Raw genomic sequence first — 16494 nt, 5'->3', positions numbered from 1 at the left:
ATACTTAAAATACCTAGCAAAATTAAAAAAATATGTATTTACAAAAAATACATATTTATGAGGCATCACGTATTGTTTTGATCCATGGATGCATTGCTTAACGTCCAGTCAGAGTAAATATATCTATCCTCTGAAACATTTAACGTTTCCTCATGGAGAACACATTGAGTCCTCTCTTCTAGATTTTTTAATGAAGAAATGTACACTATGTTATCATTATCTACAGTCACTCGACTGTGCAATAGAGCATCAGAATTCCTTACTCCTATCTGCCTACAGCTTGGGAGAACCTGCTAATAAACATTTCTCCAATCGTCTTCCTCTCCTCTCCACAGCCTTGGTAACCACTACAATACTCTTCACTTTAGTGGAATCAACTTCTTAAGATTCCACTTAGGAGTGTGACCACGTGGTACTTGCTTTCCTGTGCTTGGCTTATGTCACGCCACATCATAACTTTCATTTATTTTGTGCATTTTTCACTAGGACTGAAAGTACATGGCTTTTTCACACCTAAAATGTTAGCAGTGGTGTTGTTTTTTGTGCACTTGCATCTCACCACGATGGGGAATGCTACTTTAGTCTCTGTTGCAAATGACAAGTGTGATTGTTTCTGAAAGGTTTGACACAAGTCATCACATATATTTAAAAATCTACATTAAATATGAAGCAAACATTTAATGAAGAGATCATTTCAGCTATCCTCCTTTACAAAATTATTATGAAGAATATTTTCTCGGTTCGTTTAAAACTGTGTAAGGATTCCTGGGCATTTACATTTCTATAGCTCCTCTTTCAATGAAAGTCGAGTGCTTCAAAAAGTTAATAAAAATGAATAAAAAGCTTATTTTAGCTAAAAAAAAGTCTATGCAGAAAAGGTTCTTCAAAAATCTCATGGAAAATGCAGTTTACAATGAAAAATTTACATGTATTTTCAAATTATTGTACAATAAACTTTTATTTAAATTTCACTCTCCATGAACTAACAGAAATCCCCAGGCCGGCGCCGCGGCTCACTAGGCTAATCCTCCACCTAGCAGCGCCGGCACACCGGGTTCTAGTCCCGGTCGGGGTGCCAGATTCTGTCCCGGTTGCCCCTCTTCCAGGCCAGCTCTCTGCTGTGGCCCGGGAGTGCAGTGGAGGATGGCCCAAGTCCTTGGGCCCTGCACCCCATGGGAGACCAGGAGAAGCACCTGGCTCCTGCCATCGGATCAGCATGGTGCGCCGGCCGCAGCGCGCTGGCCACGGCAGCCATTGGAGGGTGAACCAACGGCAAAGGAAGACCTTTCTCTATGTCTCTCTCTCACTGTCCACTCTGCCTGTCAAAAAAAAAAAAAAAATCCCCTTACAGACCACAAAATCATCTTACCTTATTGTTAAGATCTTTTTAAATTTGTTAGGTAGATTTCAGATTTAAGCCTTTCTCAACCACAAGAAAAACAGATGTCAGACGTTGTGGACTTTACTTACTTATTAATTAATTATTCACCTAGATGTTAAATAAAAATTTAGAAACTTTTTCCATTCTGATGGGATAGAGCAAGTTTTCAGTTTCATAGATTTTTCAAAGCTACTGTGAGTCATTTCCCTGTGTTAGTTAACTCTAATTATTATTGCTTTCAAACTAACCATCTCCTTCCCTTGGAAACTTCTCACAGGAGAGGATAAAAAAAATCTTCGTCTAAACTCTGCAATTGCTAAGGCAAACTTACACTCTTGTCCATATATGTCAGGGAAGTTTGTATGAGACTCAGCTGTCTCTTGGGAACAACCCCTGAAGCCAGAAACAATAAGTAAAATAATTACAAAAGGCATCTGAGAAAAGTGTAGACAGCCAGAGCCTGGGCAGTGGGAGCTGGGGAGGCGGGAGCTAGGAGATGAATGTTACACTCACCAGGATGATGCACTGCACGTCACTGTCTTCTCATCCATAGTCCAGGGAACACAGACCCAGGAGAAACCAGTTGGCTGGGACTTACTGCACTTCCTAGGATGCAGGCAAAGAGATAGAAGCCTTCCCTTCCTCTGTGGCCATCACTTAAAAAACAAGGCCTACCATTGAGAAATTGCCTGATCTAGATGCAATGTCCCTTAGAAAACGTTTGCTGACACGAAGCTGAGGATGCAGCACACAGCTGATCAAGAAAACTCTAGAATGTTACAACGAATGCTAAGGAGCAGAGAATACCCTCAGTGGTGCTAAATACACAGAGCAGAACCTTTCAGGTGCTTAGAGGGGAAAGCACAGATTTTGCCAAAGAGTCCTGAAGATTTGTGGCCTTGAATTAAGAGACAATAACACAAAAACCAACCATTTCTGGATCAAAGGGATCTGTGTGGACTATATCGGCATTCCAGGAAAAAAAAAAAAAATCCTACCAGTCTGCACAAAAGAAAAGCCCCCGGGCCAGGTATCTGGAGGAGTGGTTTAGATGCCATGTGGGACATCTGCATTTGGTATTAGAACACCTGGATTCAAATCTGAGCTCCACTTCTGACTCCAGCTTCCTGCCGATGCCCATTCTGAGAGGCAGCAGGTCCTGGCTCACATGGTCGGGTCCCTCCATCCACGTGGGAGACATAAATATAGAGACCTGGCTCTCAGCTTCCCTGGCCAGCCTTGCCATTTCAGGTGTTCAGGGAGTGAACTAGAAGACGAGCACTCTGTTTCTTTGCCTCTCAAATAAATAAAAATAAATAACTGTAGAGCATCCAAACACCTTATAAAATTTTCACAAATAACATAATATTCAATAAAGCATAATACAGTTGTCAAAAAAGGCAATATAAGTAGGAAAAAACTTCTCACATAGTTTAAATATTGAAGTTATAAAAGAGGGAATGAAAAATTAACTTTGGTAATATATACATAGATAGATAGATAGATAGATAGATAGATATGAATAGAGAGGAAAAGTGAGAATTTTACTACAGAACTGAAATAAAAAAGCCAAAAAGTTAAATAAGATTTAAAATAAAATAAAATTTTAAATAAAACTTCATTAAATTATTAATTCAAGAAATTTGTTTACTATCTGAGGCATGACTCAAAAGGAGGGATTACAATATGACATACAGATCAGAAACTGAATCACAAAAGGGAAAGCAAGAAAAAACAGAAAACATGCCTTAGTAGCCACAGACTAACACTCAAGATCTAACATACGTATAATTGGAGTCCTTGAAAACTGAAGACAAGAGAAACTGTGCAGAAACACTGTGCTCAGATTTCAGGTATGAGTCCGTTCCAAACCACTGCCCCTGCATGCTAGAACTGACAAATTAAATAAATGACCAACAGATGATGAGAGCCAGATTTCCCAAGTTGGAGTGAGAGGTTTCAGAACTGCAAAAGAGGCTAGAAAGTTCTAAATGGTAATGACTTAGAGTTGCAGACATTGGTATGAATTCTTGTTTAGTTTCACATCTATACAGATGGATATATAGAGAAATATGTGAGATTTGTATACATGCATGGTTTAGTATGTGACTATACCTGTATTTTGTTATTCTATCAGCTGGCAGGGTTCAAATGCACCACTTACTAGTAAGCATATGGGATGTATCCAGATGTTGGTTTCCAGCATCATTATCCAATCAAAAGATATAAGGGTCTTTGGAGAAATAATTATAGGAATGAACAAAAAAAAATGCAGAAGGTGAGCTGGGTACAACTTGCTGTGGCAGAAGTTAAGAAAGTTCTGGGGTGGGGGTTGGGAACAGTAAATGGGAGTCAACTGAGAGAGCGCCCAATGGCCAGTGATGGAATAATTTCAGCAACAAAACACACCCTGAAGTACTAGGTTATAACCCAAAGTGATAATACCTATGCATGAGCTAAATACTGATATTAGTAAATGATTGAAAAGGTAAATGGTGGAGAAGACTCAGAACAGCAGAAGAATTCCAAATATTTTATGTAGAGTCATGGTCACCAAAGTGAGGCATTGCCCCTGCATTTTTAAGTGCGGTCTGCGCATAATGGTTTCCTTCCACAAAAGACTGTAGGGAGAGAGAGAGGAAATAGAGCAACTTTACAGGGGAGAAAACCTAACACTACTTCAGCCAGATGATCAAGGTTAACATCAATATTCCAGCTTGCATTGACAATGTGCCATTAATGTGATAACGTAAAAATGACATTTTAACCCTTTCCCCTCAAAACCAATCACTTCAGGCTAATCATGAGAAACATATTAGAGAAATCCCAACAGAAAGACATTCTAGAAAATGTCTATTCAGTACTACTCATAACATAAGAGGCCACCAAACATGAAGTCTGAGATACTATCACAGGCAAGACAAGCCAAAGAAGCCATGACCCCTAAAAATCATGAATGGGATTCTGAACCAAGACAGCTCGTAAGGTGAAGAATACCAGAAAAAATGAGTACACTTTCGTTATCCACAGTTTATCCATCCATACTGGTTCAATGAACTTAACAAATAAATCATTCTGATGCAAAATGTCAACAACATGGGTGCATAGGGACACTTTAGGTAAACCTAAGCCTTTCCAGATTAAAAAAAAAAAATGTCTACTCTAAAGAAGGTGGGGTGTGAGCATCGAGCCTAGTGTTTAAGTTGTCCTCATCTCATATCAGAGTACCAGGTTTGATTCTTGGCTCCAGCTCCTGACCCCAGCTTCCTGGGAACAATACTCAGAATTCAAGTAATTGAGTTCCTATCACTACTTGTAAGTCAGACTTGATTGCATTTCCACCTCCTGGCTTTGGACCTGGTAGAAGCCTGAATGGCTGTTGCAGATATATGGAGGATAAATCAGTGATCAGGACATCCTCTCTGTTTCTCTCTCTCTCTCTTTCTTTCTCTCTCAAAATTAAAACAAGATATACAATCGACAAAAATATATAACGAAATTGGCAAAATAGTTGAACATACAGTTTACAAAATGAAATGTACACTTTCAGTTAAAGACATGAACATGTGTTCAATCCCATTAGTCATCAAGGATATTCAAATTAATAACACACTGCACTACTACTGCAACTGACAATACCAAAAGATTTTGCCTGTTGCAATTAGAATGTAAAATTGTAAAGCCATTCAGAAAAACATCTTGAGACTTTCTTAGGGGGTTAAACATACACTTCCCCTGTGACCCAGCAATTCAACTCTCCTAGGTGTTTACTCTAGAAAAGTGAAAACATGTCCACACAAAGACACGCACACAAATGTTCACAGCAGATTTGTTTATTAGAACCCAACCCTAGAAATTAGGAAGACATTTCTTATGAATAGTGTTTGGTAATGAAGTGATTATTCCATATTTTCTAGTAATCTTGCTATATGTAATGTCTCCCGAAAATCAAGACAAATGCTATATAAACACAAAGATGATATCCTCATGTTTTATTTAACTTGTTATCATTTATTCATATCTGTTCAAGGATAACCAGTCTAGTTCCAAATCATTTCTGCTTATAGATTTCCACTCAAGTTCTAATTATCCAGTCATGCTCAACAGTAGCGAGGTGACTTCATCCAGATCAGAAAATGTAAGATTCCTTTTCAGTGTGCTTTCCTGGTTGGAGGTGGCTCATGTCAGATCTACTTCAAAGGGAGCTGCCTGTGATTTTTCTTTTATGTGGGGCATTTGGATGACTTTCAAAGTCAGAAAATTCTCAGCACTAATGGAGAAATGGTTAGATGCCCAGTTGTGTTATTTGTATTTATCACCTTCTGAATTAGATCAAACATTTTTGTTTCCTTGAATATGAGACTCTGAACCAAACTGCAAAATTAATCTCTTGCATTTAATTTCTAATAATGATTTCTTTATGACTGTGGTTGTTTTTATGGAATAGCAGCCATTTGCATGAGGGGTTCAAAAAGTTCATGGGAAAATAGATATAAAACGTAAGTTTATTGTGGTGGAAAAAACATTTTGTATCCATGAATGCTTTTTCCATATGTATTTTTGAGAACATTTTGAAGATTTCTTTTTTTTTTTTTTTTTTGACAGGCAGTTAGACAGTGAGAGAGAGAGAGAGAAAGGTCTTCCTTTTCCATTGGTTCTCCCCTCAAATGGCTGCTATGGCTGGCATGCTGCGGCTGGCGCACTGCACCGATCTGAAGCCAGGAGCCAGGTGCTTCCCCCTGGTCTCCCATGTGGGTGCAGGGCCCAGGCACTTGGGCCATCTTCCACTGCCTTCCCAGGCCACAGCGGAGAGCTGGACTGGAAGAGGAGCAACCTGGACAGAATCCGGCGCCCCGACCAGGACTAGAACCCGGTGTGCCGGTACCACAGGCGGAGGATTAGCCAAGTGAGCCACGCACCTGCCAAAGATTTCTTATATACATGGATTTCAAAATATTTTTTGCTCCAAAATAAACATATTTTTTAATTCCATTTCTGCAATCATTTTGAGGCATGCAATATAAAAAGTGAAAATAAATATAATTATTCAGATATTTGGTCTTGTTAAATCAAAGCATCTAAGTAATCTCATATTTTAAACTCAGATGGTCCTTTAGAGACACATATTTTCATATGTACATCAAACAGAATTATTATAGTCAAACTCACTAACAATTTTTAATTCAATAAAATGCTTTACTGAGTTTATTTTTTCTCATCTCTTTAAGTACACTCAGGTAGCCTCTGAAATTAAATAATGAGCCCGCTCTAAGTTTTTCCACTGACATAATATTTCAAAGGCTACACTCCTGCCTCTGATTTAGAATTCTGGTTATTGACAGTGAAGATAATCCTTGAGACATGCTTCTTTAGAGAACTGTTCCTAGAAGATGGATCGCTTTATTATTTACGTATTATTTATTGCATATTTCAAACTTTAAATTATTTTCAGACAAGAATTACTTTTAAAAATATCCTTTTGGTTCAAAGTCTCCCACCTTGTCCTGCAACAAGCGTAAGTAAATCACTGCTTAGCAGCACAGCAAGGAGAAAACGAAGGGCAAGTTACTTGCTAGGACATTGAAACAATGGCTCAGTCAGATGCCTTCACACATGGGGGTAGTCTTCACATATGCAGCTTTCTTATCCATTTAGTTTTCCTAATTTGGAGGTCAGGGTGTCCTTAAGGAAAATAATACAGTTTCTAAATATCAGTGCCACAGCAAGAGAAAAATGTGTGAATCCAAACTCATGAATTCTGATCCCCCCATCAAGAAATAACACCAGTCTGCTCACATGTGAGCAAAACATGAATTGGGGATGCATTTTTGAAACCTCCTACCTTCTTCCTGCAGTCACTAAGCCAAGCCAAACTTCCAAACATCGCTAGGAAAGTACCCACGGTTCTATAACTACAGCTCATCCCCAGTTCCTACTCTCCCTTTCTTGTCCCTGGATTACTGCAAAAATCCCCCAATTCCCTGCACTTGAGGCATAATCATGGTCTTAGACACATGACCACCTGATGCGCCTGCTTAGAACTGTACCAACTGCCCAGTTGACCAATGGATAACGAACACTTTTCTCTCCAGCTCTGTACAGTCTTTCAAAATTTCTTTGTAACTTCAGACATTTGTTCACTATCTTCGGCTCCTCTGTACTCAACAGACACATCAGGTTTTTCTCAGTTTCATGACCGGGTCCTGCTCTCTCCTGCCCCATGGCCTTTGCAGTAAGCTGATCCTCAGCCTGAAGTGCTCATCACATGGAACCCCTGATGCACAGTCACCATTACCTGGAGTAGACCAGAGGCCTTGTTTGTATACCTCTTCTTTTTAATATCAACATGGCTTTTTTACTGTTACATGTTTCACTACGTGACAACATTTTAGTCTGAGCGCCAGAGTGAAATAACCACCAATGAGCGGGCAACATGTGGAGAGGGCAGCTCCTTTGCTCCTGGCAGCGAAGGGGCTACAGTGGGAATAGCAGCAAGTTCTGTGGAGGCAGATTCATAGGTGACCACCAGGTGGAAGCTGGGTAGTTTGCAGATACATGACTGTGAACAGTACTGTGGGCAAGAATGAAGCACATTAACACAGCTGGTGAGAGAGTGAAGAGGCGTGGCGATGCAGTACACTATGATAGCCCCTGGGGAGAGACGGTCTCTCGGAAGCATTGACATGGGGAGAAAAGACCCAAACGACCTGAGGGAGTAACATATTCCACTTGCTGGCCACATCAGCCAGCATCTTACAGGCGCATTGCTTTAGAACTTTGAATTTGATTCTGAGTGAGACGAGAAGTCATCAGAGTTATGAGCAGGGTGTGATGTGGTTTGACTCGTAAATAAGGTGCTGTGTTCTGAATACATAAAGAAAAGGCTCGCACCGGTTGTTCCGTGGCATCAGACGTTGTTACGGGGAAGGTAGAAGCATGTAAATGAGTTAGCAGTGTACTCCAAATGTGCAGGAAAGAGAGGCTTGCATTCTGGTACGTTTGGAAGGCACAGCTTTTAGGATGTGCTTTAGGAGTCAATGGGATTTGTGAAAAAGAACTTTAAAATGAGCCCAAGGATTTCCGTCTCAAGTATTCTAAGAGTAGAGCAACCATTTATCATGAGATGAAAGCAGGTTTGGGGTGGGTGGGTTTGGGGAGGAATCCAGAGTTAGAAATTATTTTAAGAAAACTTGGCAAAAGCATTTCTTGATGGGTGAATGCATTTCAACACAGTAAGTAACTTTTAGCCCTCGAAACTCATGAGCCAGAAGTCAGTGCTCAGGAGATTCTATGCTGAAGTCTTGACATGCATTTTGAAGAAAATTTTTAAAAAATTAAAAAGCAGTAATTCATTTTAAGACATTTATAAGAACCTAACAAGAAACCCTCTAGATTCTTTACAAGTGGTGGTTCTCAGTGACTATAGCCAACCCAGTGTTCAGTTCGCTAACTCTTGATGGCACGGATTTATCATAAGTAGTTGGTGTTCGTTGATGCTATCACCACATCCTATCTTAACTAGATTATTACCATAAATCCATGTTGCCCTCTCCTCTGTACTCCAGTTATCTGCCCCTTCTAGTCAAATTTAATGAAATGATCTTTTTTCCCTTAAATCCTGCTTTCTTTAGGTTACTCATCTGATGGTTTTGCTATAAAATAGAGCCCATGCTTCTAAGTCATCGATGACACAACACCACAGGATTCTCTTTTTAAAAATGTTTCTTCAGCTATTCTTCTTTCCTTCTCTTAGAGCTGGGCCCCAACACACAAGGCATGATGCCCTCTGGAGGGATCACCAACTGTCATCCACCAGCCCACACTCTGGAGAATCTTTGCCCATTTGCATCCCTATAACCACATCCTAACCTTCGAAGTCAGGCCCTTATTCTCAATGAAGCTTTCTCCTATGAACTCTGTAGCTCTGGAGACAGGCTAGCCCCAGGGAAAAGACAGGGAGCTCATGTTTACACACGTTGAATCTGAAATGCTTCGAGACATACGAGCAAGTATTTCCAATTATTACCCTTTAAATACAGGAGGAACCCTGGGACTTTGCCTGTTTTAGTCTGGGCTGTAGATAGAAAAATAATCTCCTAAATATTTATAAGCAGAGGCATACCCTCATGTGTCCTAGGGGTCTCAATTCACAACACTGTTGTAATTGGAAAAAAAAGAATCAGGCTAAGAAATGAATTAGAAATTGTTCACAGTTGTTATTACAACTTCTGTCTTGCAGAAGTTAGTAGCATAGTTACAACAGACGAGGCACCCTATCATTGCAAGAGGTAGTTTCTTCTCTAAAGACCGACTAAGGGTGAGCTCCTAATTCAGAATCACAAGACAGGGGGAAAGTCACGTTAGCAAGAATTCCCAGGGGAAAAACAAATGACAGAATCAGAATCTAAAGGTTACAAACTATGAACTACTAGAAACAAAGAATTTGTCAATTTTCAATAAACTACAGAGTGACTTGACACGTAAGAGAGGAACACAAGGAGATAAAGCAGACCACATCTGGATTTATGTGGCAAAGTACACAGCCACCTCAAACTCTTGAGATGCAAAACCACAGAGAATCGCAACAAAAGCAAAATGGCATGAAGATCCCTCGAGCTGTAAAGCAGTCTGCCCTAGTGGGAAAAAATGAACAATAGTAAAGAAGAGAGAGCAGTGTAAACAGAGATGGGAAATGCAAGAGACAAAGAGAAGCGCTTGATAACCAAGACACTAAGGTGAGTGAAGAAGGTCTCTGATGGTCTCATCAGTTGAGTGCATACAGCCAAAGAAAAACAATCAATGACCTGGACTTCCCAAACTGAAAAGCAAAAAGAACATCCCACTCACAACAGGAGAAACTCAAAAAGGGTGGGACATTGTCGGAGAGTCTTATATGAGTTATTGAATGGTAGACAAAGAACAAAGAGAGAGTAAGACAGGATAAATTCCTGATATAAGAACAGTCAAGATATTTCCAAAGTGAATGAGACAACAAACCAACATTCAGAAAGTTGAGAGAGCACAGAACAAGAAAAATATCAGTCTAGATCCAGGAATATCACATTCTAGCTGCAGCAAATCAAAGACAAAAGGAAAATTTCAAAAGAAGCTGGGAGCCAAAAGAAATGATTTGACATCTAGAGAAACATGGACAGGCATTGCAATGGACTTTTCATCATAAACCAGGCAACCAAGGAAAGAGTTTACTATGTTTAGTGTTGAAAGAAAATGACAACAAAACACACCAACACAGAGTTCTACATCCAGTGAAAATTGTCCCTCATGCTGGAAGTAGAAAAAACACTCATGTAGACAAACCAAAAAGAGGAATGTGTTGCCAGCAGATGTGCCTTGCAAAATAACTTAAAAGAAAATTTTCAGAAAGAAGAAACACGGATCCACAGTAAGTATAAAAAAAGCATTGAAGAAAAAAAATGAAAATAAATCTTATCACATTCTAAGTTGACCAAAGAGATTAATATGGATAAGTGAAATGAATGATCGTTATAAAGTCGCATCATCTTTCTGTTCTTTTGTATGAGAAGAGAGGTAAAAAGACAGACCTGCTCATTGGTGGAACAATCTGGATCTTAGTGACAGGCAGAAATTATGTTTGTTGGTTTCCTTATTTTACTATTTTTGAAAATGGTATTATTTTATAAGATATACAGGCGTGGGGAGAAGAGACAGAGACAGACAGAGCTCTTCCATCTGCTGGTTCAGTCCCCAAATACCTACAACATCTAGGGTGTGTATTAGTAGGAAGCTGGGATTGGGAGCAGAGCCAGGACTTGAACTCAGACACTCTAAGACAGGACATACGTGTACCAAGTAGTGTCTTAAACCACTAAAGCCAAAAGTCCACTCTGGATAGCTTTTTGTTGTTGTTGTTAAATGTTGTTCATTTCTAATTATATGCGAGGGTCAGTGCTGTGGCATAGTAGGTCAAGTTACAGCCTTCAGTGCCCGCATCCCATATATGCATCAGTTCAAGTCCCAGCTACTCCACTTTCTATCCAGTTCTCTGCTATGGCCTGGAAAAGCAGTGGAGGATGCCCCAAGTCCTTGGGCCCCTGCAACCATGTGGGAGACCCGGAAGAAGCTCCTGGTTCCTGCCTTCCCATCTGCTCAGCTATGGCTGTTGCAGCTATCTGGGGAGTGAACCAACAGATGGAAGACCTCTCTCTCTCTCTCTCTGCCTCTCTGCCTCTCTGCCTCTCTGTAACTCTGCCTTTTAAATAAAATAAATAAATTTTAAAGAAATAAAAAAGCACAAGAAGGGAAGTGCATTTTTTAAAAAGTATGTGAATACTTAATAAAATTGTATTCCCTAAAATAATACCATGGATCTGCAATACACATCCAGTGAAAAACATGATTTAGCAATTATGTAATTTCTATCCCAAGGCTGTATAGCTGGCAGAATAAAACTATTATTTTTGTGTCTGATAGTTAAAGGGTGTGTTCACTTAAATATTAGTTAAGAATGAATTCTAACTTCAAATAAATATTTCTCCATGAAATTTCTGTGAAGATATTCCTTTTTAAAAGGCCTGTGTGATTGCTTTTATTTTCATCACCTAAAAAATTTCTAGGAGATATTAATGGAAAAAGATTACAACCATTTTGGGTTTTTTAGTGGATCCCAGCATGTGAGTATCTGATTTCTACTACTGTGATTTAAAAACTATGGTAGATGTTGAGTCTAATATAGAGATGAGTCACATGCAGTAAGTTAAGACCAAGACATCCTAGAATGAAAGTAGCCTCCTTAAAATCCAGCTGGAAAGACTCTGAACATGGTATTAGTTTGTGACACAATCTGAAAACAAGCGGTAAACCATGGCGCATGGTGGGTTGTATTTTTGGAAGATAAATATTTTGACAAAAATTATTTTTCTCAGATTGCTTTTTATATTAGAACAAAAAGGATACACTACTGATGACTGCTGAAAAAAACACAGCTTGCAATATTGACTCACATCTTATGAGCAAGGTGTTGAAATCTATCTAGACCCCCTGAAATTAAGTCCATCCTTTTAAGTGACCAATTAAAGTTCAAAAGATTAATTTAGGCTCATGGCTGATGATAAAGTAAGCAGACAGTAGTAAAGGAAACATCTGGGTTGTGCTGCCCTGTACATCCTCCTGCCAACAGTTGGCTGAGTAATGCCAGTATAGATGACTCCTCAAAGTAAAACAAGCATCATTAACAGATCTGGTATGGTACATTAGAGAAACTATTTGGAGTCACACTCTGTCCCTTAAGAGCACAGATAATCATTATTGGCATGTAATTCATGTGAAATAAATAAATATAAATACACTGAAACCTAAACATTTTATGTGTGTAACCAAATTAGCCAAGCCAACCAACAGAGACCCCTAAAAATAGGCTTGAACCCAAATAAAAGATGCTCAAAGACACTAAGAGTTTTACAAACAGAAATAGAGTGGTCTAGACCACGTCTATTTGGTCCGATTTTGTCTAATTTCACTGCTTCTCTTCCTACCTGCAGATGCCTATTAAAGAGATACAGGATAATTGTAGAAAGGAGTAGCTAAAATGTAACAGTCTGTAAAACTGCTGAATGGGTCACACAACGTTTGCTGTTTTTCTAACCTGTTCCCTAAGCTCATGAACCCTGAAGAACCATTTGTAAAGCTTTCAGTGACTTGGTAAAATAACACTAACAGCCTTCTAATGAATTGGAAATCAATAAAGCATTAAAGATGCAAATATATTCTTGTTAATATGATATAATTGTGAAGAACTTTTAGGCATTCAATTACCATTTAACACAAAAGTCTGTAACGATTTAATTAGGAATCCTTCACCTAATTGAGGTCAAGATTGTTAGCAGTGGATATCTAATTAGCATGCTTACAGCAGCTATCTTCTTTGAAAACTCCTTCAATAAAACACTTCTTTAAAAGATATCCTTCCGCCACTCCCCACAAGGAATTCATGTGAAAGTGGGTGAAACAGTAAATAGTGCGGACAATATATTAAGGATTTATATTATCACTGGGGGAACTAAGTCAAGAACACTTGAAAACTCTACTTTGTAACTTAATGAATGTTAGAGAATTTTTTAAATTTCTATTCATCTAAAGAGAACACATGTCATGTACCTCATAGGTATGGTTATAAAGCTACTAAAACGGCAGCCATCTATTTCAGAATTACGAACAGAATTATCTACTTTTTCTTTTGTGGATAGCATGATTATTTTAGACAATTGGTTCCATGAAATCAGGCCAAATTAATATGGCATTTGATAAAGTTCAAGTAAATACCAGGTTGGTGAATCCAAAATTAATTAAGATGACCTCAAATCACAGCAGCACCTCTAATGGTAGCTGGAGAAGATTTTCCTGACGGCTAGCATTCCGAATTTGTTTTTGGCTAGATTATGGCTGTTCAACATCTAGGTATAAAACTTCTTTCAGAAATAAAATCATCTAGTTAGCCTCCTTCGCCTAAGGGAATAAATAGCCCATTCTATGTTCTTTAAGAGTAGGGCTTTCATAACTCTTTCATTGGAAAATACATTAAATGGAATAGTATTTCATAATACGCTGTCAAGAATCAAGGAAGATTTATTGTTGTAGAGACTCCTGTAGCAGTAATGACGAAATTTTGTTCCCTGGAACTCTAATACTTTGAGATAGCTTGGGAAAAATGACCACATAAATTGTATAATTGCTCATGTACAATGCATATTTGCATGTTTAAAGACTTGAGAATGTTTTAGGCTTATCCTCAGTATATGCAGAGAACATTTAAACCTTGAAGTAGTTTCCAAATTCTCCAATTAACAACACTTAAAATCCGTGTTCTACATAGGACATGTTGGGAATGATTAGTATGGAGGAAAGGTATACCTCCTAATTAAGTTCGGCATCCACAGTCCAAATTAGAAACATGCATCACAGGTAGCCAGGGGTGGTCCTTGAAAAACCAAGCATTGGTCATTCACTTTAATGACTCCAAGGCTTGCAATTTTCACTAGGGTTACCTCTCTCACCTTCTGTGCTTTAAAAAAAAAAAAATTAGCTTAAAATTGCATTATTTTGAAAAGTAGGTTTTAGGCATCAGTGTTATAGTGGGTGAAACTGCTGCCTGCCAGGCCAGCATTCCATATGCACACTGATCCGTGACCTAACTGCTCTGCTTCCAATCCAGCTCCCTGCTAATGGCTTGTGAAAGCAACAGGGGATGGCTCAAGTCCTTGGGCCCCGCACCCATGTAGAAGGCTTGGATGAAGCTCCTGGCTCCTGACTTTGGCTTGGCCCAGCCCTTGCCATTACGGCCATCTAAGGAGTGAACCAGCGAATGGACGATCTCTTTTCCCTCCCTCCCTCCCTCCCTCTGTAAACTCTTTCAAATAAATAAATAAATCTTTAAAATGTCTTTAAAGTAGGCTTTTAGATATCTCTTTATATTTTATTTGAATGACAATGGCAGAGAGACAGCAGGAAGTCCATCCTGGTCGTCCATGTGAGTAGTAGGGACCCAAGTACTTGGTCATCATCTACCGCCTTCCAGACTGCATTTTATCTGGAAGCAGCAGTGGGGCTGGTGTTGTGGCATAGCAGGTAAAGATGCCACCTGTGATGCCAACATCCCACATTGGCATCAATTTGTGTCTTAGACATTCCACTTCCGATCCAGCTCCCTGCTAATGGCCTGGGAAACACAGAGGAAAATGGCCCAAGTATACTTGGGCCTCGCCATCCATGTAGGAGACCCAGAGGAAGCTTCTGGCACCTGTCTTTGGCCTGGCTCAGTCTTGGCCATTGCAGCCATCGAGGGAGAACACCAGGGGAATGGAAGATCTCTCCCTGTAGCTCCTTCAAATAAACAAATCTTTTACTTAAAAAATAGAATAGCAGAGACTAACGCGGCACTCTGATATGAAATGTGGGCATCCCAAACAGCAACTTTATTAGTGCATCAAATGCCTGCCCTTAGAACAGCAGAGAAAAAACACTTCTTTCTTTTTTTTAAGATTTATTTTTCATGTATGTGAAAGGCAGAGTTAGGGAGTGGGAGACAGCGAGAGGGAGAAAGAAAGGGAGGTCTTTCATCTACTGGTTCACTCCACAAATGGTTGCAACGCCAGGGCTGGACCAGATCAGAGTCAGGAGCCAGGAGCTCCATCCACATCTCCCACATGGGTGGCAGGAGCCCAAACACTTTGGTCATCTTCCACTGAATTACCAGGTGCATTAGCAGGGAATTGGGTTGGAAGTAGTGTAGCTGGGACTCTACAAGGTGCCCCTATGGGATTCTGGCATTGCATGGGGTAGCTTAACATGCTGCCCCACAGCTCCAGCCCCTAAAACATTTATTTTTACCTTGGTTGTAAATCATGCCAGTCATGGTCTAGAAGCATTCTTACTTGACAGACTTGAATTGTGTCCATTTCCTTGAAGACGGTACTTTTGTCTACACTGGCTGCTTTCCGATTCTTTGAACACATCAAGTCTTCCATGACACAGGGGTCATTACATCTCCATTTAGAGTGCATTTCGCACTTATCTATATAGTAGTGACTTTTTATCATCCATCCAAGTCATCATCTCAACATCATTTCAAATGACACTTGAAGATCTAAGATGCTACATAATTCTGACTTCAAATAAGGAAATTCACCAATAAGCAATGAAGATTTTCAGACCAGAGAGGAAATTTTGTCCCAAATCATCCAAGTCTGGATATGCATTTGTGCACCCAATTCATATCCTGTGCCAATCTCACAAATACATAGGGAGGAGCTTCTTGGAGTCATCCCAAAAAAGTGGGTCTCGGCGAAAGTAAATTTTGTCAGAACACTGCACTGTGCTCATCCATGATCCTCTGAACCTAAGTACAGGACTCCTATTGGGAAAATGTTCAAAAAGTAATGCTAAATGTTGAGGTGCTCGGATATTGACAGCTAAATCACAATTTGTACAATCTATTATGTTTGAATCGGATGCCTTTCAATATTGGCTTCATGCTTTGCCCATTTCACACTTCACCTATCAGCTCATGCTTAAATTTATTGCAAGATATATAAGGGAGTATTTTACCTATTCTGTGCCTGAAACTGTAGCCACTCCCT

Source organism: Oryctolagus cuniculus, chromosome 18 (genome assembly GCF_051225735.1).
Source record: "Oryctolagus cuniculus isolate XC-2025 breed Fujian yellow rabbit chromosome 18, ASM5122573v1, whole genome shotgun sequence".
NCBI lineage: Eukaryota > Metazoa > Chordata > Mammalia > Lagomorpha > Leporidae > Oryctolagus > Oryctolagus cuniculus.
The sequence above is the reverse complement of the archived record's forward strand: the minus strand, read 5'-3'. Positions refer to the sequence as shown.